The sequence below is a fragment of the Anomaloglossus baeobatrachus genome, chromosome 4, assembly GCF_048569485.1.
Source record: "Anomaloglossus baeobatrachus isolate aAnoBae1 chromosome 4, aAnoBae1.hap1, whole genome shotgun sequence".
NCBI classification, from domain to species: domain Eukaryota; kingdom Metazoa; phylum Chordata; class Amphibia; order Anura; family Aromobatidae; genus Anomaloglossus; species Anomaloglossus baeobatrachus.
In genome coordinates this window covers 118,865,613-118,891,474 of record NC_134356.1, presented here as the reverse complement: position 1 = coordinate 118,891,474, position 25,862 = coordinate 118,865,613, and the positions used below count along the sequence as shown (strand labels likewise).

At 45.2% G+C, this 25,862-nt stretch overlaps 1 protein-coding gene across 3 annotated transcripts in view; it reads left to right on the top strand.

Moving 5' to 3' along the window:
- The window catches only part of DBN1 (drebrin 1), a 135,085-nt gene that overhangs the window by 53,797 nt on the left and 55,426 nt on the right, over positions 1-25,862 (top strand). Inside the window, exon 1 of one of the 3 annotated variants that reach the window (XM_075344515.1) lies at positions 21,746-21,809. The exons of the other annotated variants lie outside the window; for them this stretch is intronic. The gene's annotated coding sequence lies outside the window, so the exon portion shown is untranslated. Of the gene's footprint in view, positions 1-21,745; positions 21,810-25,862 lie in introns of those variants that run through there. 3 annotated transcript variants of the gene reach the window in all.

Genomic DNA, 25,862 nt, shown 5'->3' with positions numbered 1-25,862 from the left:
TCTCGCATGTTCTCCCCCCGGCTTGTTTTTCCCCCATGCTGGCGCACAGTCTCCCTCTCCCCCCGATACAGCCGTGTACGGTAAAAAAACAAAAAAAACAAAATAAAAACAATACTGTACTCACCTTCCAGCACCTGCTCCACCGCTGCGCGCCGCTTGGTCCTCCGTTCCCGCGCGGCCACAAGACGTCACGCCGGCGCCGCTTACAGACGCTCCCGATGTCTCCTAGGCAACAGACCTGCGGCCTAGGAGAGAAGGAGTGTCAGAGCGAGGAGAAATGTCTCCTCCGTTCCAGCACAACTTTGAACTGCCGCCGCAATCGCGTCAGCGGTACAAAGCTGCTGCATGAGGCAACAGCGCGCGTGCCAGCAAAAAGGGCTCTGCGTGCCCCGGCTGGCACACGCGCCATAGGTTCGCCATTACCGCCCTATATACTGTAGTCAGAGACTTGTCAGTCACTGTCAGCGAGAAGCGAAAGGGGGACCCGCCTGTACAGCTAGTCAATAGCGCAGCTATAACCTATAACCTACCACCAATCTAATTGAGGAAATAGGAAAGGTGTTGGGACGTCAAACAACCACAGCGGAAATGCAAACTGTGAAGAAGAGAAAATCCCTTTGCTGTATGGCTGGGAACGCCTCAGCAATAAACTACCGAGAAGCATAGCCAGCAAGGAAATCAAGTATTAGAATGGATCCAGCAGCAATGTGTTGGCAAAACTTTGTGGAGACACAAATTTGATTTTTTTGCAGGATCCGTTTTTACAACATGGGAACCTATGGAAAACGGATCCAATAACTCAATAACTGATTTGCCATTTAGCTTTCTTTTTTTTTTTCTTCAATAATTTGTAAAGGATTGTGTTTTTGCTTACTGGATCAGTTTCAAATGAAAGATAAATACCAATTGGTTAACAGATCCATTTTCCATAGACTCCTATATTTTAAAGAAATAAAAAACACCCCCCCCTCCTTCCCCTACAGATCTTGCAAAAATCAATTTTTTTTTCAATAAGCCACCAGGGACCCGCCTGTACGGCTAGTCAATGGCACAGCTCAGTGTGTGGTGGTGGTGGTGGTGGTGGTGGTTGGTTTTTTTTTTATCTGAGACCCTTCAGTTTTAAGCCTACATGGCTGTAATCATACTGCCAGTGGTGGATAGATGCTCTCCACGATCTGCTCGGATCTGGGTTCGCTGTGGCTCGAGGGTCTCCAGACCTGGGGGTCGTGCGGCTACTCGGATGTAAGGGGAATATTTACAGGGGAGTTGATATATAGTTCGAGACGTCACCCGTGGTGTACGGTAATTTGGGGAGTACCGCTGCTGCCGTTGGGAGTACCCAGGGTGATTAAGTGGGGCAGCAAGGTGTCATAACAATCCATGGGTAGGGGGGTGCACCGGGTTTCGGTGAAGGGGTGCTGTGGGATGCAGGGGTCACTCTCATACTCACACTGTTCATAAGCAGACGCTGACAACTGGGTAAACCAAGTCTCTGGGTACCGCTGCCGCTGAAGGGAGGTCGTCCGGGTCTCATCCCCAATAGTGTTGCCTGGTGATCTGTGACCTGCCTCCTGCCTCCTGGCTCTAAATTTGACTTCAACTTGGTGGCACAGTAGTATGGATCTAGCCTGGCCCTGCTCCCCACTATGGCTAAGTATGGGAGCTTGCTCTCAGGGCTCACTCTTGGGATTTTCTGGACCGTTTTGGATTGGAAAGTCCTATCCCCTTCGTTGCGCTAGTGCCCTGATTCTGGAGCGGGTGGGAACAGAGCATAAAGGCTCCGTTCTCCTCAGGTGAATTGTCGGGTTGCCGGAAGCTACTCCCCGACCTAGGGTCCATGTACCCCGTCGTGCCTTCAGTCCCGGATTGGTAATAGTGCTTGGCTGCCGGCTGTCCTCGACAAGTCCAGGCACCTTGCCACAATCCCCTGCGACTGGGGGTCTGACTCCTCTAGGCCCAGACCACCGTCTACAACCTAGACAGCTCTTCCAGGATCCACCACTCCTGACCTCCTATGAGCTCCTTACAGCTCGAGGGCTACTTCCCAACTCTGTCCACTCAGTCTGACTACACTCCTCCACTTAGTGCGCTGCCCTGGATGTTGCTGTGCGTCTGCGCGAGCTTTCCTGACTCCTCTGGCATCCGGTCAGGTGATTCACATCACGTGACTGGGTGACGGCTATTCAAAAAGGGTGGCGCGGCTTCACACACCGCACTCACTACTAACGGATGAAGCGGGTATATCCCGCGAAACGGCCATCGGAGGTTCCCTCTGGGTTGGCCTGGTTCCCCTGCACCACCTTTGATTAGGTAAGCGATATGTCTTTTTGTGGATATGGGCTATGTTTGACTTGCTACTACTTGTGATCTTGTTTACACATAGCCCCTCTCCACTGATGATATAGAGGTCTCAGACTTTTTTCATATCAGTCCCTAATCTGACATTTTTATAACCACTTATTTGTGTATCCATACGGGCATCTCCTTGAATATAATGCCTATATATGAACAATAGAGATCACGGTCGTGGTCCACGGGACTCTGGCTCTTAGTGACTTAGTCCCTTGTGCCTGGCTCCCCTACACCACCACCGTGAATGGGCAAAACTATTTATTATTACATATGTAATCTTAACTAGGGGTGCCCTTATGTGATTCTATAGGGCTTTGCCTGACTTGCTATATTTATACTATCTGTGAATGGCCTGAGCTTAAGCCCTATTATACTTACCTACCACTGAGTTCTTCATTGTGGTCCATGGGATCCAGATTTATATTCCCTTAACCTGTGCTTGAAAACGTCCTTCTATTTTTCTACTTGTTATTTATAAATATAAAATAAAATGTATACTATTTGCACCAGTACTCCTAGTGCTCTTGTTTTATTACATGCTTTTTGGAGTGTGCCGTCTCGGGGCCACACCGGGAGGTTTCAATCATGCCCCATCCGGTGTGACCCATATGAGACTCCAAGCTATGACCATGTGGCTCTTTGTTTGGACATTGATTACACTCCTCACCTCCCCTACCTGCCCCCCCCCCCCGCCCCAGTGGGCGACTCTATTTCACACAAGCCGTCCACTGGTGTCTCGTGGGTGTGGTGCAGGGTGTATCTAGGATTTGATTTGCTGTTGGAGGCAACACTATTTAGATAGGGACCCAGTGTAACGGGGTGCCAGGGGTGCCTCGGGGGTTGTAGTCGTGGCCTCTTTTCCTGTCAGGCTAACCCCCGGCTTCGACGTCACTATTGAGACAGGAAAAGAGGCCACGACTACAACCCCCGAGGCACCCCTGGCACCCCGTTACATGTGGCGTAGTCGGCAGGATGTGGGAGACTGGGGGTGGAGTGTATACAAGATCGGGAAAAGACACTGACACAGTAAAACACAGTTTATCAATAACATTAACATTACTATCTACCCCAGCGTGGGGTATCTTCAGGGGGAAAACTGCACCTCCTTGTAAGGGGTCCGTTCACCCCTTACACCAGAACCAAGAGGGAGGCGGAATACTGCTCGGGAGGATAGGTTGTGCAGTACCCTATGACAACCTGATAGTCCAGGGGCGTCACATATATTTTCAGAATTGCTGCTAGTCCCTTTTATTAATCCTTCCTTTTTGAACAAAGCTGTGTTTGTGTAGGACACCAATCGAAGCAGTCTGTGCTTTGAGTGCGGAGTCCATTTCACGGTGAGGGGTTATGCAGTTGTTTTGTTTTAGGCTAAGTTTTCACATGCTGTCCAGTAATCATCTGTTAGAATGGATCCAGAAGCAATCTGTTGGCAAGAAAGTTGTGCAAACAGTACCTTTTTGAAAAAAAAGATTTTTGTAGGATCAGTGCTTTGTTGTTTTTTTTTTTTTTTTTTTTTTTTTACTTAAATTTAAAAAAAAACAGCATTCGGACCCCCCCCCCCCCCCCCCCCCCCCCCACAGATTTTGATACCCAGTCAAGATAAAGCCCAACAGCTGGGGTCTGGTATTGAGTGGGCGGGGAAAGCCGTGCATATGTGATGAGGCCGTAGGAGCAGTTTACAGCCTCGACGGAGCCTTGGTAAGTGTGAAGCACTCGCTTCATTCTTATACTTTTTTTTTTTTTATTTTTCTTTATATAAAAAAAATTACCGTAATTTCTTGAGTGCCTAATCCGGATTAAACGGCAATATATAACCCCAGCACTCAAAAGGAATTAAATGGTCAAAAATGTTTGATGCAAGTGCACAGTGAACCTCAACAAGAGCAACCCCACCGACGTTTCGGCATAGAGCCTTCTCAAGGTATTTGCATCATGAACAAGAACAGGAACACGTGGGTCACAATGGATGACCACAATGGGAGTATAGAAGTAAGGTTCTTCACATTTTGCAGAATGTGTTCGCTTGCTGTGAGTGCAAATAACATAAGGGGAGGTGACTAAATGCCTTCAGGGATGGCCTGTGGAGCACCGCAGTGCCAGAGGTTATGGCAGCAGCAGCGGATTAAACAACCAGAATCCCGGGCCCCGCACCCGGGCACTTTTGAAACTGTGCAGATCCGGAGTTTTACAGTCCAGGTCCGCTCATCCCTAATTTCAGTTTAAATAAACCTTTTATGTTTAGAGACTTGTGACTGCCTACTTTTGTAAGGGGAGCTGCATCTTTTGGATTTCTCTCACTCTCATGGTCTGATGTTGTTCAGGACAATTAATTGATACAATTTTCCTTTTGTGCAGGCGCTTTAAGTTTCAGTTTTCTCTGAGCTAGAGGGCAGAGACTAAAGCGGGCTTTACATGCTATTTCGCTACAGCGATCTTGTTGGGGTCACGGATTTTGTGACACACATCCGGCCGCTGTAGCGATCTCAGAGTGTGTGTGTGTGTGTGTGTGTGTGTGTGTGTGTGTGTGTGTGTCTCCTAGGAGCGATTTTGGATCTCAATTATCGCTGCTGTCGCGTGGGCGAAGTTGAACCTCGTTCCTGCGGCAGCACACATCGCTACGTGTGACGCTGCAGGAACGAGGAAGCTCTCCTTACCTGCCACACGCCAGCAATGAGGAAGGAAGAAGGTGGGCGGGATGTTCGTCCCGCTCATCTCCGCCCCTCCGCTTTCATTGGGCGGCCGATTAGTGACGCTGAGTGAGCCGCCCCCTTAGAAAGGAGGCGGTTCGCCAGTCACAACGATGTCACCGAGCAGGTAAGTACGTGTGACGCTGCCGTAGCTATAATGTTCGCTACGGCAGCGATCTTCACATATCGCCATAACGATAGGGGCGGGTGCTATCACGCTCGCCATCGCTAGCATCAGCTGGCAATGTCGCAGCGTGTAAAGCCACCCTAACTCTGTCTTCCATAGGTATGAAAGCTTCCTGCTCTCCCTGTGCCTGGCCCATGTTCAGAAGCAGCAGCATGAATGACATTATATAGCTTTGACTCTGGGATTAAACTGCAAAGCTATGACAGTCTCTATTCTCACTGTGTCCTCCCTACTCATCTCTTCATAGTGTCAATGGGCAACTGAAATACACTTCAGTGTTAGCAGCCCATCTTGTGTTCACTAAGTGATTTTGTCTTTAGAGTAAATGATAGGTTTAGGAGGCAGCTGTAAATGCACCTTCTGTTCACACGCAGCGGTCGCTCTGCAGCTGAATCGCACAACAGCCATGTACTGCTGAGGTCGCTTCATTGTTTCTCTGCACAATCTTTTTGTTGGTCCAAAACTATTTCACCCGTCAAACCACATGCTATTTTGACCAGCCGCATGGTCGTACAGGTAAAACAGCAGTTTCCCTGAAAGATTGTGATTATACAGAGAGTGGAAAGACCGCAGCAGTACAGGGTTGTTAGTTTTTAGATGCAGTATCACCACTAAGCCCCTTTCACACATCAGTTTTTTGGCCATCAGTCACAATCCGTTGAATTTTGAAATAAAAAAAACTGATCCGGCGACTGATGCCGCTGGATCCGGGTTTTTTTTTTTCCCCTCATCGACTTGTATTAGCAACAGGTTGCGATGGCTGGCCACCCGTTTCATCAGTCGTTCGACTGATCCATCAAAAAATGTTTGTCCAGACGGAGACAACAACCAAAATAACGTTTTTTGTCTAAGTCAAAAAAACGGACAGCGACGGATCAGTTGCCGTCCTTTGGTAGAATGGAAGCCTATGGCGCAGCATCCGTCAAATGATGGAATCTGGCGACTGAGTCCGTGTTTTTTTTAACTGAGCGTGCTCCAAATTTCTTATTTAGCCCCCAGCTAGTCGGATCTGTCAAAAAAACAGATTCGTTGCATCAGTGTAGCCACAATCTGCGATGGATCAGTTGAGAAAACTGACTGATGGCAAAAAATTGGTGTGAAAGGTGCCGAAGTGTGAACAGATTCTTAGGCTGAAACCTTTACCTGCGAGACCATGCAGCTTATTCTGTTTACAACTGCCAACCACTGCGATTGATCATGATGAATGCACAACAATCAGGTCACGAGGGCAACAATTGGCCATGTGCATTTCCTACTGTATTGTAGAGAAGAAACACCAAATTGTTGACTTCGGTGCATGCCCCTTAATCCATGTAATGCTTTCCTGAAATCCTGCACAGTAACGTTAACATTTCCTTGTAGCTGCCAGTTCCCAGCTGTGTGTTTAGTTCCCGTTGCCAAGTGTCCTTTTTATTTCTACTGAACCATTCCTTCCTTTGTCTGCTACCAGAATTTGGTAGTTTGTCAGATTATGCATGAGGGAGAAAATCTGAACTTTACAGTGACAGGATTAATAATGGACTTTCAGATATTTATTCACATGTTGTTTGGCACACAGATATATCTATATTTTTAATTATTTATTTATTTTTTTAAGTACTGCAGGTGAAATAAGTATTGAACACGCCACCATTTTTCTAAGTAAATATATTTTTACATGTGCTATTGAAATTAATTTTTCCATGTCTGTCTGTAACAACCCATCCAATCTCCATAGGCAAAGAAATTAAACCATAGATGTGTAATAATGAGAAATGACACAGAAAAAAGTATTCAGTTCGCTTACGGAAATGTATTTTATACTAAGGCCTTTTGTTGGTGATCACAACTTCAAGACTCCTCCTATATGGAGAAACTAGTCGTATTCATTGCTCAGGTGGGATTTTGGACCATTCTTCCACACAAACACTCTACAAATCCTCAGGATTCCTTGGGCTCCTTCTATGACTGAGCTTTACTTCCATTCATAAATTTTGCTTCCGGTCAGGTGATCGGCTGGGCCATTCTAGCTGCTTTATTTTCTTTCTCTGAGATCAATTGAGAAATATCCTTGGCTGTGTTTTGAATCATTCTTACTTAAATATCCACCCTTGTTTCATCATTGTGGTAGATGGCAGCAGATTTTTCTCAATGTCTCAGTATATTTGTTCGTTCATCCTTCCTTCAATTACATGAAGTTTGCAAGTGTCGTATGCTGAAAAAAGTCCCACACGTTGACGTTTCCACCTCCAAACTTCACTGTTGGCAATGCGTTTTTGGGGTGATCTGCAGTACCTTTTTGCCTCCAAACATGCTGTGCATTATGGCATCCAAAAAGTTCTGTTTTGGTGTCATCTGACCAGACTATATGCTGCCAGTATATCACACAGGCTTGTCTAAATTTTGAGCTACTTTTAAACGCGTTTGACCATGATTTTTGTTCAGCAGTGAAATCTTGCTTGGTAAGCATGCATACAGACTGGAGGTGAATTCCTTATTGTTTTATATGAAACAATTGTACCTGCTGATTTGGGGGTCTTTCTATAGCTCTCCACAGGTGGCTTTTGTGTCTTAGACAACTTTCTTGATAATTATTCTCACTCCTTTTGTCTGAAATTGTGCGAGGAGCATCTAGTTGTGTTAAGTTTATGGTAAAATAGTCTTTCCACTTTCAGATTATGGTCCCAACAGTGCTCACAGGAGCCTTAAGTAGATTAGAAATTATTCTGTAACCAATGGAATCCGTATGTTTTGCAACAACAAGGTTGTGAAGGTTCTAAGACAGCTCACTGGTTTTACTCATCAAGAGATGTTTCTTGTGTGGCACATTGGTAATGAGAAACATTTTTCAAGGCCATCAGTTGAACCAGCAGGTATTAATTTTCCTAAGTGGCAGGATTGTATCAAATTACTGTAAGACTTCAGCTGATGAGACTTTCCATGGCTTTTTGCACATCTTCATGTGTTCAATACTTTTTCTTAAGTTAACTTATGGGCATCTATGGTTTTGATTTCATTCGCCTAATTTTTGTGTCCAGCTGGGTACAACTAGGCAACTGGGGATTGGAATCCACAGTGCAGGGTGCCCATGCTTTCTGGGCACCCCCGCTGCGAATTGCAGTCCGCAGCCACCCCAGAAAATGGCGCTTTCATAGAAGCGCCATCTTCTGGCGCTGTATCCAACTCTTCCAGCTGCCCTGATGCCAGGTGGCTCGCTGGGTAATAATGGGGTTAGGGCTAGCTGTATATTATCAGCTGGCCCTAAGCCCTAAATTCATGGTGTCACGCCAATATTAGGCATGGCCACCATGAATTTCTAGTAAAGATAAAAAAAAAACACAAAACAGAAAAATATTTTTATTAGAAATAAAACACAACACAATTAGTGACTCCATCTTTATTGAAATAAAGAACCCCCCTCCGCAGTAATCCTGGGTCAAGGGTCCCGCGCCTTCCAGTCAGGATCCAAGATCATCTGATCGGTTTGCTGGAAGGCAAAGCGATCAGATGATGTGTCAGGTTCAAGTGCCTGAATCACATCACACAGCAGCTGATTGTATAAAAGCCGTTTATACAATCAGCAGATGCATCGGTGCAAAAAAAAAACAAAAACACTCGTGCTGATTATCGGCAGCTCCTGGAGTGGAGTCTGATCCCGTCCGATCACTGCAGGAGCTGCCGGTAATCAGGGATGAAGTCTCCTGACGCATCCGCTAACAGGTTAAACTGGCCGGGCGCTGGCGTCACCCCGAGACTTACGATCAGCTGATGCGTCAGGTGACTGCATCAGGTGATCCATCGCCAGGTCCTGCATCCTGCAGGCATACGTACCCGGGGAGAGTGCACATACACGGAGCAGCGGTACCGGGAGGAGGAGCTGGGAGCGGGCATGGCACCGGGACCCTGCAGACAGGTGAGTATGACGGTTTTTTTTTTTCTACTGTTCACTTTTGATTTCGCAGCCGCTTCCATCTCCTGCCCGTACATGACGCCGCACGGCAGCTGATATGCACAGGACTGGAGGTGGAAGCGGCGGTGACTGTACCGGGAGGATTCACGCTTCTGTGTTTACTGACAGAAGGAATCCTCTTCCTGTACATGTCACTTTACTACCCACCTCTTGCGTTTATAGCTGCGATTTTGGTCTTAGAAACGCACCAAAACGCACCTATTTGCGTTTCTCACTGCGTCTTTCAACATCCCATTGCACTCAATGGATGAAAAGCGCAGTGAAAAACATGGGAATAATTGACATGCTGCGTTTTTGTGGCATCACAAAAACGCAGCTGAAAAAAAAAGCTGTGTGCAGACAGCAAAAATGAAAACTCAGACTTTGCTGGGGAAGCAAAGTCATGCAGTTGTCTGAGCAAAAACGCACCCGAAAACTGCACAAAAACGCCGTGAAAAACGCACTGTGTGAACTAAATAGGCTACTAAATGACTACCGAGCAGCAAACCTGCAGCTCCAGGTGATTGACAGGCCTCTTCCTATCAACAGGAGTGGGGCTGGGAGAATCTCGCCTTATCTAGACTTCAATTACGTTTTGATGACTTTTTCGTATCTATTGTGCAAGGAAACAGAGGCTAAATTATGAAAATTTGGTCACTCCATATAATCTTGTGCTATAAATTACCAATGTCATCACGAAGAAAACATATACCACTTCAAAAAAAATCGGAAGTTTGTCTGAAAAAAGTGGCGCACGTTTTACGCCATATTCCGTGACCCATAGCGTTCTCATTTTTCGGGATCTATGGCTCAGTGACGGCTTATTTTTTGCGACTCGAGCTGACGTTTTTAACGGTACCATTTTTGCGCAGATGCTATGTTTTGATCGCCTGTTATTGCATTTTGCGCAAAAGTTGTGGCAACAAAAAAAACGTCATTTTGGCGTTTGGAATTTTTTTTACCGCTATGCAGTTTACTGATCAGATTAATTGATTTTATATTTTAATCGGGCGTTTCTGAACGCGGCGATACCAAATGTGTGTGTTTTTTATTTTTTTAACCTTTTAATTTTCAATGGGGCGAAAGGGGGGTGATTTGAACTTTTTTTTTTTTTTGTTTTTGTTTTTTACACTAGTCCCCCCTAGGGGGCTATAGCGATCAGCAATCCGATCGCTCTGTACTATCTGCTGATCACAGCTACATAGCTGTAAACAGCAGATACGTGCACTTTCTGCTTCCCTGGCCTCCGTGGAAAGTGAAAGTAGTTCATGTCTAGCACAGGAGTAATCACATGACCCTGTGCTACCATGACAACCATCGGAAGTCACGTGATCATGTCACGTGACTTCTGGTATCGGGCGGTAAGTAAAACTTTACCGCGATCGCGTTTATAATGGCGCTGTCACATATTGACAGCGCCATTACAGGGGTTAAACGGCACGAGCAGATAACGATTCTGCTCGTGCCTAGCAGGCACACATCTCAGCTGTGAAAATCAGCTGAGATGTGTGCCGATCGCATCATGCTGCTGCCAGGAGACCACGGGCAGTAACGTTATGATTGTGTAAAATCCAATGTCCTTTTTCCTATGGTTTTTTTTTTTTTGTTAGAAATTGTGAGTGAAAAAAATGTCAATTTTTCCATATTAAATGGGTGTTTCCATATCGCTGTAGGTGTGATATTAGCAAATACATCCGATTTTAGAAATGTAGTATAATTCTCCTGATTAGCTATGTCGCTTACCTCATATGCAGGGTATTGCAGTAGCTCATGTATCCATGGTTATGACCACTCATGGTGACAGTGGCTGTGACTCTACATATCTAAGCTACTATACTGCCCTATACATGAAGTGACATGTGAGGTATTTGCTAATATTAGTACAAACTACATATTAAGATAGAATCTTGTTGATGGGATACCCTTTTCAATAGTTTTTTTCTTTGTGGCAAATAAAATATACACAGAATAAAAAATATACCCCTAAAAAGGTTTAAAGGTAACCACATTTGAGCCATCTAAACTATTAATATGGCAATACAGGTTATAGAATGCTTTATTTATTTAATCGTATGAATGTATACCTTACCATCATATAAAAATAAACACCAGACAATAGACAGTGATTGAAAAATATCAAAAGGATAAAAATCAAAGTTGAATATCAAGATTTTCTATATATGCAATAGCGTTATCATTTACAATATAGAAATCCTTCTTGTCACCATGGTAGGATCTCAGGGGGCTCCTCAACAATGTGCTGGATAGTTTGACGATCTGCTCCACAGTCACAGGTCGGAGAGTCATATTTTCCCCACTTATACATAAAATCTGCAGACGCCAAAGCTTGTTCTGATACGATTTAGAGTAACCCATGTTTTCCTTGGTAGATTAAAGCCTGGTGGAGGGTTTTGTAAATTAGGGAACATTATAGAATGCTGAATCATGTCATACCTGTCTGTCTCATATCAGATGCCTTGTTGTGGGAAAATCCTTTTCACTTTTATGTAAAGAGCTCTTCCAGGCTATGGGGTGGATGCTGCCTGGAAGATAACTCCGCCTCCAGAGCTTATTTTAAATATAAAGGGCGTTACTAATGTGCTATGTGACAGCCGTTCTTTGCTCTCCTTGCAGAGCTGTATGTGACTAGAAGTGACACATCTGCAGGCACCTCTCAGCCTCGGCCTCCGTCTCACAGGCAGACAGGGTTACAATACAGCAGAGCTCAGATTGCTACAAAAAAATATGCTTGCAAGAAGCCCAATTTAATTTCTCCTGTTACTTGTCTCACCCTGGAAACGCCCCTGTAATTTATAATAATCTCTGGAGGTGGAGTTATCTTTCAGGCAGCATCCACCCCATAGCCTGGAAGAGCTCTTTATATAAAGTGATAAAGATGATTTAGTCACAGCAAGGCATCGGATGAGGCAGACAGGTATGATTTTCAGCCTTCTATAACCTATATGCCCATATTAATAGGTTAAATAGGTCAAAGTGGTGACAAATTCCCTTTAAAAATTATTTTAATACGAGATTCTCTTCAATCGCCTATGTGGTCTGGTTGTTGTGGTCTGGTTTTTGTGGTATTGTGTTTTTTTGTTTTTTTTTTAAGCTTCTTTTAAGGCTCGGGCTTTGGATGATGTGGCGCAGTCTTGTGGAGATGCCGATGTTCTTGCCTTCCCTGTCTTCTAGGGAAGTGCTTTGTTCTTCGCAGGGATGGAAGGTCAGATTGCTCCCCATTCTCCTTTCAGGATATGACCTCATATGTTCACTCATTCTGTAGGCTTTGCCTGCGCCCCCCCTTCCTGCAGATCACTATGCTTTTCCCAAACCTACATAAATTGTCATACCTGCTTCCCCTACGAGGGTCTGACACATAAGGCTGCGGAGCTGGAGGGATGCATTTCATCTTCAGCTCTTTTCAGACAATAGACGACCCCTCCTTCTCCCAGCTGCTCTAGATAGTCTGTAATTATTAGTGGGGGTTTCTTAAAAGCTTGTGTGGTGTTTTTTTCCTGCAAGGAGAATGGTGGGTCGAGGCGTTTTGTTCCTTCCATACTAAAGAACATGTTAGCTGTCCAGCCTGGCAGTCGCAGCATTGCCATGGTTACGGAGGGATGCCGCTTGCCTGAATATGCAGCAGTTTTCACATTTGCAAAAACACATTTAAGTACCCTGCTCGAGACCAGTGGCAGTAAGACAGATAATGATACACTGCATACAGTGCCAAGAGAAGGGTGAAAGCGGTCTCTGCAAAGGAGACATTGGCAGGGTCTGTAAGGCTTGGTGATGCCAGAGTTACTGCTGTACTAATTGACTTTGTTTTTTTACTTTGCATTATATAGAATTCTAATATTAGTACAAAGCCCATTGGTATACTGAAGAGTGCCCTTATTAGACAACTACATGCTGCAATTGAGTTCAGTTCAGACCATGCCACCACGTGACTTGACCTCTGACACAGAAAAAGTGATGCCGAAAATGCCGCCGCCTGCAACAAACGAATGTCTACTACAAATTGTGCTAGGGATACATGATTTCTATGGTCTGATACACATTTTTCTTAAATGTACAGAGCTGTACACATCTATAGGCCAGACATGACGCTGCTTGAGAATCTGCCTCCAGGTGGCATTGCCAGTGGGCTATGTAGGTCAGGAGACCAGACTGTCAGTCATTACATGTCTCAGTTTAATTTAAAATAAGCTCTGGAGTCAGGTAGATCTTTGTCCGGCGTATAGATCTTAACAGCTCATTTACATTTTCCAGAGAAATCCAATACATTTTTTTTAAAGGCAATCTGTCACAACTTTGACCTTTTTTAAACGGTTAATATGGGCATACAGCTTATGGAATGCTGAAACAAGTCCTACCTGTCTGCCTCATCAGATGCTTTGTTGTGGGAAAAATGATCTATCACTTTATACAATGAGCGCTTCCAGGCTATGGGGCGGATGCTGCCTGGAAGAAGACCCCGCCTCCAGAGATTATTTTAAATAAGAGGCGTTACCAGTGTGAGACAAGTAACAGACACAGAACAGCAGAAATGAAATTTGACTTCTTGCAGATGTAGCACCCTTGCGTTACCAGTGGCCATAAAATGTAAGTGGAGACCCAAACCCCGGAATATCTGTGCCAGTCAACATACCAGCACCTTCAGGCCACACACAACCTCAACACCAAACTGGGAGACTGCCTAGCAACAGGTAAGAGGGATGGGCACTGATTGGATAGTAGCCACCCAATCTATAGGGAGAGACCCAAATACTGGCAGTGCACACTTCTGGTTCTGTCCTTCCGCCACGCTCTGACCCGCTCTGGAGGTAACTTTCTGTACATATGTACTGTATACAGTATATCATTGTACTGTAGAGTATATACTATATAGCATGTCTATCAATTGCATTTGTGGATACAGTATTGTACTTTCTTTCTGCTAACCAGTACAGTACATGTATTGTACCTCCCGCACACCAACAATTCTATAGTAAGCTAAAGTGCAGTTTAATTTTTGTTTTTAAGGCTGCTTGCACATCAGTGTTTTTTGATGGACGTCAAAAATAACGCAAACTGCATGTGACTGGATCCTGTTGATTCAGTATTGAACGCGTCCAAACGCAAGTTATTCTACAGGATCCTTTCACTTGCAGTTTAGGCTAGTTTCACACTTGCGTTCAGCGGAGTCCGTCACTATGGAGAATTGCGCAGTCCGTTAACGCACTGCGCTATTCTCCATAGACTTGTATGGATGACGCACTGTAATGCAAGTGTTAGCGTTGCATCCGCCGGACGACGCAGTGTCGTTATTTTGACGCTGCGTCGGGCGGAAGGAACGCAGCATGTAACGTTTTTTTGAGCAGCGGAATCCTTTGGATTTCACTGCGCATGCTCTCTCTGGCCCCCTCCACCCGTAACCAGGGTACACATCGGGTAACCAAGGAACCCTGGTTACGTGTGCCGGGAGCCCGACACTTCCCCGCTTGGCTCCGCCCCCTCCCCGCACTCCGTATGTATACACACACAATCGCACGCACACACACACACACACACACACACTCATTCACCTGTTCCCCAGCGATGCAGTCCCCGCGGCACTGACGTCCTCGGCCATGGCCCTGCTCGACTCCACCCACTTCGGACTCCGCCCCCCGCTCCCGCCCCCCATACACATTGTCGGCGACCGATCGATCAGCTGATCACCCGGCGGCCGGCTACTGTGACTGATCGGCTGATCACCCGGCGGCCGGCTACTGTGACTGATCGGCTGATCACCCGGCGGCCGGCTACTGTGACTGATCGGCTGATCACCCGGCGGCCGGCTACTGTGACTGATCGGCTGATCACCCGGCGGCCGGCTACTGTGACTGATCGGCTGATCACCCGGCGGCCGGCTACTGTGACTGATCGGCTGATCACCCGGCGGCCGGCTACTGTGACTGATTGGCTGATCACCCGGCGGCCGGCTACTGTGACTGATTGGCTGATCACCCGGCGGCCGGCTACTGTGAGCGATCGGCTGATCACCCGGCGGCCGGCTACTGTGAGCGATCGGCTGATCACCCGGCGGCCGGCTACTGTGAGCGATCGGCTGATCACCCGGCGGCCGGCTACTGTGAGCGATCGGCTGATCACCCGGCGGCCGGCTACTGTGAGCGATCGGCTGATCACCCGGCGGCCGGCTACTGTGAGCGATCGGCTGATCACCCGGCGGCCAGCTACTGTGAGCGATCGGCTGATCACCCGGCGGCCGGCTACTGTGAGCGATCGGCTGATCACCCGGCGGCTGGATACTGTGAGCGATCGGCTGATCACCCGGCGGCTGGATACTGTGAGCGATCAGCTAATCGTTCACAATAGTCGGCCGACGGTAAAACTGTAAAAAAAAACAAAAAAAAAAAAACAATAAAACAAAACTAATTGCGTTGTTTTGCAGCATCCGTTGCATCCGTTGTGCCACTATATGCAACACATCCGTTGCATCCGTCACACAACGCAATGCAACGGATACCGTTCAACGCAAGTGTGAAACTAGCCTTATGGGCGAGGGTGAGGGAGATCCTTCAAAAACACAGATCTGAACGCAGCCTTACTGTACTGTATTTTGTATTAGTGTACTGTAATAGTTTTATGAATACAGTACATTTTTTGTATTACTGTAATTTTGTATAAATACAGTAAATATTTTTGGGTTGTGGAACAAATTGTCTGCGTTTTCAATTATTTCCTATGGGAAAATTTGCTTTAAGAGTAACTTGGTTTAAGAACAAACTCCCGGAACGAATTATACTCGTAATCCAAGGTTCCACTGTATAGTGTTAAAATCCTTTCTGGCTTGCTTACTGGAGAGCGGCTGCAGGGTAAAATAATTTTAATATTCCCCCTGTAGCCGTTCCCTTCTAGTCACAGGGGGATAGGGTGGAGCAATTACAGACATCTTTTTCTGTAATTGGTCCCCGTCACTTTGGCAGTCCTCTGTACAAACACTGCATACCCATACCCCCGAGCAGGCTGTCCATCAGTGTGCCAGGGGGTGATCACAGGGCCTCACTCTATAGGGAGCAGTGACTGTAACCGCTCCCTATGACTGGGAGTGAGCAGAGGATAGACGCTCGCTCTCCTCCTGCTCCAGTGATATTTACCTGCAGATTACCTTATGTCTTCAGTAAGTAGTGTTTGTGGACAAGGCAGGTTCCCTTTACAGACTTCAAACTCCCCCCTCCACCGCCCCTCATCTCTAATTTTTGCTGACCATCGGATATATATAAAATTCCTGGTTTGGCTGGGATTTCATTTGGAGCCAGTGTGGATTTTGTATTTCTTCCTTTACCTCATCATGGTGTCCCCACAGCTGCACTCTCGTGTCTGCTGGATGCATATCTATGAATGTCTTTGCGCTCCTGTCTAGAGGTCACAGCTGCTTTCTCCATTACATTCTATGGCAGGCGCATAGACGTGTTTATTAACAGGTAGCTCCGCATTTATCCCAGCGCTTCACGAATTTGTTCTGTCGTTGGATTCCTCAGTCTGCTACCATGGCAACAGCTTGTAGACCCTAGTTTACATGAGAGCTGTGGGGTTGGCTTTTGTCTGGGTGTATTATAGTGGAGGGGGATGTGATGTTCTCTGGGCACTGCCCCAAAATCGCAGGCACCTCTTTACGGTTTATGTAATGTGCCCACTCCTCCTCCCCAATGTCCATTCTTCTATACACCATCATTATGTCAGTTATCCAGGCCACTTGTGTGATTTTATCTGTGATTGTGCTTGTGAAGTGTCTCCACATGAGGGATTCTCCATGGCTGCAGAGCATGGTTGTGCTCCAGTTCCCTGACGGGGAGCTTATGTCCTAAATACTGGTTGGTGCTGGAGTTTCCCTTAGCAGTGATGTGATCTGCTCGCCCAGTGTCACACATTGAACGCTCCGTCTATACTCACTCGCTGCTGAACTTGTCCAGAATTGCTAATTTCCAGGATAATCCCATTTATTTAAATTCTCTTTAAAACAATCCGTAACCAATTTGACCTTTTTTAAAATGTTTTAATATAGACACAGGTTATAGAATGCTAAAAAATCCATACCTTTTATGTCTCATATCAGATGCCTTGCTGTTGAAATATCATCTTTTATCACTTTATGTAAATGATCTCTTCCAGACTATGGGGCAGATGCTGCCTGGATGATAACTCCACCTCCAGAGATTATTTCCAGGCAGCATCCTCCCCATAGTCTGGAAGAGATCATTTACATAAAGTGATAAGATATTTCAACAAGACATCTGATATGAGACATACAGGTATGGGGTTTTTAGCATTCTATACCCTGTGTGCCCATATTAACAGTTTAAAAGGGTCAAAGTGGTGACCGATTTCCCCTTTTAAAATAGCTAAGTCCACAGAAAGCCTTTGACTACGGATATCAGTATCCTGCCCTCCCGTATGTTACATGCATGACTCTGCTTTGTTTTTGCAAAGGGCTCAGATGTTTAGGGCTCAGACACGGAACAAGAAAATTACTTAAGGATACACTGGTAGCAAAAAGCAAAATTGACTAATACAGTATGGAGGGAAGAAGTGTCACCTTTATTGGAAGAACTGTCCGCCAGAAAACTCCACCATCAGGGCAAGTGCCGCAAAGGATAACTAGAGTGCCTGTTGGCGCACCTTTTAGGAGGAGCAGACAAAGATATCTACAAATTAACAGTAGGGCAGAAGAGCCTGATAAGTGTGTTGCTGGAGTCCTTTTTCGGGAAAGCTGAAGACAGCCTGTCTATTGGCAATCTGCAGTTACCCTCAGTCTTGACTAAGCATTGATTGAAACATTTCCTATGTTTTCCAAGCATCAACATTTTCTCCAAGACATGAAGAGAGCTCTGACCTATTTATTAAATGGAATACTGAAATTGTGTGTACTATATAAGACTTGTATAGAACTTTTTTTTTTTTATGCTTGTACTGTTCTAGTTTACTGTATACATTGGGTATGGAAACTATTACGACCCCTTTAAATTTTTCACTTTTCATTGCAGCCATTTGGTAAATTCAAAAGGTTGTTTTTTTCCCTCATTAATGTACACTCTGCACTCCATCTTGACAGAAAGAAAACAAATGTAAAAATGTGTGCAAATTTATTAAACAAAACTGAAATATCACATGTGATAAGTATTCAGACCCTTTGCTCAGTATTGAGTAGAAGCGTTCTTTTGAGCTAGTACAGCCATGAGTCTTCTTGGGATCCTGGATTTGGGGATCCTCTGCCATTTTTCCTTGCAGATCCTCTCCAGTTACGTCAGGTTGTATGGTGAACGTTGGTGGACAGCCATTTCAGGTCTCTTCAGAGATGCACAATTGGGTCTAGGCCAGGGCTCTGGCTGGGCCAGTCAAGAATGGTCAGAGTTATTCTGAAGCCACTCCTTTGTTGTTTAAGCTGTGTGCTTAGGGTCATTGTCTTGTTGGAAGATGAACCTTTGGCCAAGTCTAAGGTCCAGATTACTCTGGAAGAGGTTTTCTGCCAGGATATCTCTGTACTTGGCCGCATTCCTCTTTCCTTCAGTTGCAACCAGTCATCCTGTCCCTGCAGCTGAAAAACGCCCCCATAGCATGATGCTGTCACCACCATGTTTTTCTGTTGGGATTGTGTTGGGCAGGTGATAAGCAGTGCCTTGTTTTCTCCACACATACCGCTTAGAATTATCACCAAAAAGTGCTATCTTCGTCTTGTCAAACTAGAGAATCCTATTTCTCAGTCTGTAGGTCCTTCATGGTTTTTTGTTTTTTTTTTTTTGCCTTGCACGGAGGAGAGCCTTCTGTAAGGCCACTCTGCCATAAAGGCCCAACTGGTGGAGGGCTGCAGTGATAGTTGACTTTGTGGAACTTTCTCCCATCTCCCTACTGCATCTCTGGAGCTCAGCCACAGTGATCTTGGGGTTCTTCTTTACCCCCTCACCAAGGCTCTTCTCCCATGATTGCTCAGTTTGATCTAGCCAGGTCTAGGAAGAGTTCTGGTGGTCCCAAACTTCTTCCATTTAAGGATTATGGAGGCCACTGTGCTCTTAAAAACCTTGAGTACTGCAGAAATTCTTTTTGTAACCTTGGCCAGATCTGTACCTTGCCACAATTCTGTCTCTGAGCTCCTTGTTAGTTACTTTTGACCTCATGATTCTCATATGGTGTGACATGCACTGTGAGCTGTGAGGTCTTATATAGACAGGTGTGTGCCTTTCCAAATCAAGTCCTAGTTTAAACACAGCTGGACTCCAATGAAGGAGTAGAACCATCTCAAGGAGGATCACAAGGAAATGGACTGAATGACTTAAATACGGTATGAGTGTCTGAGCAAAGGGTCTGAATACTTATGACCATGTGAAATTTCAGTTTTTGTAGAAATTTTTGCAAGTTTATTGCACCCCATCTTGAGTGGTTTAGAGTGTACATTACCGAGAATTTTTTTTAATTTACCCAGTGGCTGCAATGAAAGAGTGAGAAATTTAAAGGGGTCTGAATAACACTTGCTTTGATGCTTTGATGCACGTTCACCTGAAACAAATTTTTAAATTGACTGCAAAAAGGAGTCTTAGGCTACTTTCACACATCCGGTTTTAGCAGTGTGGCTCAATCCGGCTGTGAAACCTATGCAACGGATGCAGCGAAAACACCGCATAAGTTTTTACGTGCGGCCCGTCCGTTTTTTTTTCCGGTTGCGGCACGCTACTGAGCATGCGCAGTGGAAGAAACCGCATGCGGCGGCCAGATGCGTTTTTTTCCGCATTGCGCCGCATCCGGCGTCCATAGGCATGCATTGAAAAATGCGCCGCAGCGGCCGGATGCGGCGCGATGCGTTGTTTTTTGCCGGAGCAAAAAACGTTGCAGGCAGTGTTCCATCCGGCCGCGGCATCGGCTAAATCTGCCGCATGCGGCAAAAACCGGACCGAACGCAAGCCCATGCGGCACAATACGGCACTAATGTAAGTCTATGCAAAAAAAAACGCAACTGGCGGCAAAAAAAAAACGGTTGCGGATTTTCTGCAGAGCGCCATATTGTGCCGCAGAGCAAAAACCGGATGTGTGAAAGTAGCCTTATGCCCCTTTCACACATCAGTTTTTTGCCATCAGTCACAACCTGTTGGCTCGACGGATCAATCGCAAATTGTGGAAAACTGATGCGACGGGTCCGGCTAGCTGGCTATTTGATACTAAATTAAAATAAATTGGAGCATGTGCAGTTTAAAACAACCCAGAAAAACTGACTCCTTCGCCGGATTCTGTTATTTGACGGGTGACAACGGATCCTGCCCCCATAGGCTTCCATTCTACCAAACAACGGACGGAGGCAAATCAGTCACTGACTGTTTTTTGTTTTTTTTCTTCGATGTAGAGAAACGTGACTTTGTCGATTTGTCTCCGTCCGCCGGACAAACATTTTTTGACAGATCCATCGAACGACTGATGAAACGTGAGGCCATCCATCGCTAATACAAGTCAATTAGAAAAACTGATCCAACAGCATCAGTCACCGGACCTGTTTTTGTTTTTTTTCAATTTGATTGTGACTGATGGCAAAAAACTGATGTGTGGAAAGGACCTTCGACTCCAAACTTACATTGAATTACTTAGATATTCATATAGGAAGCTGTAAAAATCATACTGATATTGTAGATTTAATAGCTTTGTCTTATAAAACAATTTTAACATGTAAATTAGCGGTCTTCAGTGCATCTTCTCACCCCCTTAATTACCATTCTCTGCCCTTTCCTTTATGGTGGTTGACAGTGCTCCTTGGATTGCTGCCTGATCTGAATCCTTGCCCCACACTCACTGACACTGCAGACGCCTACAATACAGTGTCAGTGTGTGCATACAATCCCGCTTCTGAATGATATACAATTAATGGCCGCTACACATAGAGGGATATCAAAGTGTGCCCCAGAGACCTGCAGGGGCTGAGCGAGTACAGTGTCCGTTTCTGCGCATTCCCCTTTCCCCCTCCTTTCAGCAATGGTCGCCCACTGCTTTCTGATCCAGTATGCAGCGAGTGGCCGATTCACACAGGTGAAGGATGTCACCACACCTGACAGTGTGCGCTCTGCCTCCTTTAAAATGTTATTTGTTTGAGGAGAACTTTGCAACAATGTTTGCCTCTAGCACCTATCCCTTCTCCATAGAATCTTATAAGCACCAACCTATTTCAAGAATGTGAAAACCTGTATTTGCTGAATACAGATTTTAGCCGTGAATGGGGAGTACACCTCAATCTTGGAGAAGAAAACCGCAAATTTCTGAGATATTTGAGTTGTTTTTCTTGCAAAATATTGATTTATGAAATAAAAGCTGAAACAGTTTACTCTTTAAAAACACTTAGTAGTTGTACTTCACACTTTCATCTAATATTCAAGTGTCATGGTTCAGTCCATTAAGCGTTTTGTAATGGAGAAATTATGCCTCTGTACATAAGGTTTATGTTTATTGCTGCTGTCTACATAAAAGCAAAGTGGACAATTTCAAGGTTTATGTGCACCTTAAGTGCTCTGGCACCTCCTGAGACCCACCCTTGTCTGCCTCTAGCACTGCACCCTATATAGATAAACGTGGCAATCTCCCAATGCCTGCTGCAACCTCCCAGAACTCCAGCTTGGTGTCCCATTTGTCTGGCTCGATTTGGGTATGTGCTTCTGTGATCTCTTGATCCAGTCGGCTGAGTTATGGTCCTTTCATTGGTCCTAATACTGATGGTTCCTATTGTCCTTTTTTTTTTTTTTTTTTTATTTTCCCTTTTTGAGCTCTATCCTCTTCAGGTGTTTTTCCATTGTCCTGTTTTGGTTTATCCAATCAGTCTGGGTGTTATATATTCTCCACTTGTTTTCCTTGCTGGCTATACTTTTTTATTGCCAAGTTAAGCTAGTAGTTTATTGCTAAGGAGTTCCTTCCCTTCAGCGAAGGGATTTTCTCTGCTACAGTTTGCATTTCTGCTGTGCTTCTTTGTTTTGACGTCCCAACACCTTTCCTATTTCCACAGTTTAGTCGCGGGGACGTTATTCATTTTTATTTTTTTTCTTTTCATTCATGCATTTTAAGTTACCTCACCTTTTTGGGTCCCCGTATAGCTCTAGTGTCTAAGGGGATAACTATTCTCCTTGCGGAGACTGACAAACCAATCTGGCGTATAGCTCTGCACACTTCCTCTCTCCTGGTAGCTGTGCGTTGCAACCTCCCCTCTGGTTTTTCAGGAGGTACAAGCCAGGTCTGAAGTGGTTGTTTTTTTTTTTTTTGTTTTTTTTTTTTGTTGTGTAGCTAAGGATTTTCCAGTCTGTACATGGACCAGTAGGTTGTGGGTGCGGATTCTGTGTTGTAGACGTTACTACTTCTGTTACCCTTTTTATGAATGAGGTACGTGCGTAACCTTTTTTAAGACATAACAATCGCTGATCTTGGGGAGACCAGCCAGAGAAAACACTGCCGGCAGCCAACGCGGGTGCTCGGCTCAGTGAAATCCTTGGTGCATTGCCCCCTGGGAAATATGCAAATCAAAAAAGTCCGTGGAGCCTCTGTTAGGAGTCTCGACACAAAGTAGCCAGATATCCCTCCGGGGAGGACCTAGCCAAGGAGTGCTGTTGGTCTACTAGGCATTGCTCCCACCTCGCTAGAATCCTACTCCACACTGATGAGGGCCAATATCCCGAAACAGCTGTCTGTGGATGGATACCTGGCCTTGGTATTTCCCTTATCATATCTTTAAACTTGTCAAAGAGTTGGATATTGACTGAAAGGGCCACTTAATATGGTGGTTATGGTGGTCTCCTAAAAAGAGCCACCCCTTGGCTAGGTCCTTCTTGGAGGGATATCTGGCTAGTTTCTGTGTCGAGACTCCTAACAGAGGCTCCACGGACTTTTTTGATTTCCATAACATTTTTTGTTATAGGGAATGTATATAGTTTTCTTCTAATAAGCAATAAAAAGAAACCTGCTTTCCAGCCGACACACGGGCATTGAAAAGCTCATATAGAGAACGGCGTGTTTGAGTTCTAGAGTGTTTTTTTGTTTTTTTTTTGTGGGCATACTATGTGACGTGTCCCTCCTTGCTGTAATCCTGATGGGGCTGCTGAGAAGTGATCTCTACAGTAGTGTCGGCCTTGATGCATCAGATATCCATATTTAGGCTACATCTTATGTCACTGCATTTTAAAGAGATGGTGTGGATGAAAGGGAGGCCTGGGGTTTGAGGGTTATTTAACTTTAACTTTAAAGGGGTGGTCCAAAGGCTATAGACATTTTAATCTAAAACTGTTTTTATTGTGCTAATCTAAACTAATTGCTAATAGGGCTGCAATAAAAATTCCCTGCCCTCCCTAAACTATTTTTTGGTTTTGTTTTTTTTCCCTCACTACTTCCTTTGAGTATCCCAGCATGCACTGGGATTTTTTTAAACAAAGCATCATCAGGAGGCAGAGGCTGATGTCACAGACCAGCCAATGCCTCTTCCCTAAAACGAAGCTTCATCAGCGATTGCTTGTTGCAGGGGCTGGCGGGGGTCCCTGAACGCCATTTTTGTGCGATTTTGCACAGTGGCTCTGCGGTCTGTGTAGCCATCTGGGATCCGTAGACCTGAGAGCACAGAGTAACGCGCACTGTTAATGTGCAGTGGCAGAATATCCAGGGGCATGTAGAGACTTCAGTCGCCCCTGCAAGTGATCAGTAAAATCATATTAAAAATTCAGAAAAGATGTCTGTACACAGCTAGATGCCCAATAAAGGTATGATTAGTATAATAAAAAGGAATGCAACAGTGGTGTTTATAACAAGGGATCTGTTTAGTCAACCATGATAACCTATAAATGGTTAAAGGGGTTGTCTGGTCTAAAGCCGCAAGTGTGCAGTCCCTCTGAGTCCCTGTGTGACTGCAGACTTGTCCTCACATCACACACTGTGCACTTTGAGAATTTGCCAGTGTATGAGCCAGAATGGTGGTCACTTGGCCGCGAGTATGTGATATGCGGACTCCAGGCCAGGCTCTGACTAGATGGATGCGGCCTCACTCAATGCAAGTGTAGTATAGTGATGCTGCGCACATCTAGTCAGAATGTAGCCGGGAGTCTGCATATGGTATATACCCATGAGCACCGTGACATCGCCTATGACATCTGCGAATTCTCTCAGTGCGCACAATGTAAGGATTCATAAGTCTGCAATCACATAGCGGGACTGCCGACTTGAAGCTCTAGTCCTGACAACATCTTAACGACCATGCTAGGTGTAGTCCCAATGATTGGGTTGCAGCTAACACTGTATAAAATAGTTGATCTAAACTATTACGTATTGCTGTTGATTGCTACAGCACCGTATCCCTACACCCCGATGTGCATTTTGTTAAGTTTTCCGATTGGGTTGTTGAGAATAAAAAATAAAACTTAATGGTACTGCTTCTTTAAGAAAAGTCTACAGTCACTTAGCTGTCTAAATAGTGAGTGTACGTGCACACTGTCAGTACTGCCCTGCATTCCCTGTATGGGGGTCCGGTCATTGCATCACATGCATTCCATTTGCATTTTTGCAATTATATGCCGACTCCTCTGGTACAACATTGTAGAGTGGAGGAAAGTCTGTCATCTGACCAAGAGTATGTAAATTTCATACATGGGGGTCAAGGCCGACCACCTCCTTGGGGAATACAGGGAAATTGTGACAATGTGAGCATCAATAGACTGCAGTCGGCGACTAGTCAACCCCTTGAAATGACATTCTAATGACTAATGTATCCTACGGATTAGGCCCGGACTAGCAATATTCCCGGTGGCTGCTGACTTTATGGGCCACCTGTACTACTTCTGTATGATGTGGCCACGGTCAGTGCAGCAGACCTGATGCACAAAGTCCTGAGCATTCATTGATCCTGAGCTCGATGCTGCCTCCAGCATGGGATACCACCTCTGTCCTCTCACCCTCTATTCCCTGCTGATCAGGACAGAAGCAATGACGAAAGCCGACAGGAACAGACCATAGCTATAAAGTCAGGAATTGTCTCCTTAGTTTGTGAGAAGTCATAATTACTGTGGCCACTAGGTGGTAGCATTGCAGATTGATGCTGCCTCCTGCTGGCTGAAGATCTAAGGCTGCTCAATGGGCTGCAGGAGGGACCTCCAGCCATAGGCAGATTATAATGAGGTCAATCTGGGCTGCTGCCGGGGACCCAGGCACCAGGGGGACTGGACACATGGCCAAACTGCCCTCATGCTATAACATGCAAGACCCTCTGAATAACCAGGGTCCTGTCCAGTAACGTGTTGGGGTCCTGTGAAGTCTTGGGATGCAGGTATATGTGATGCTATCAGTGCAGACTGAATCCAGACCAACAATGTCTGCAGATGAGTGCGGTGTACTAATATCCAGCACAGAATGCCTGTTTTATCTAACTTGCATTTTTATTTATTTTTTTTACCCATTCAAATGCATGCAACAATAGAAAATGTCTGCACGAACATCTCCTGAAGACCCAGGCATGATTTAATACGATGCTGAAGTTGGTTTCTTATTCGTCCAGTTTCTTATTCGGGGCTGAAGTTGGTTTCTTATTCGTCAGTTTCTTATTCGGCAATTTAGTTTTTTCAGCTTTTTATGCATTTAACAACAAAAATAACACATGACAATAATAAAATACAATGCACTGATGAGCCCTAATATAAATACACTCAAAATCAGCTGCAAAAATTATAAAACTGGC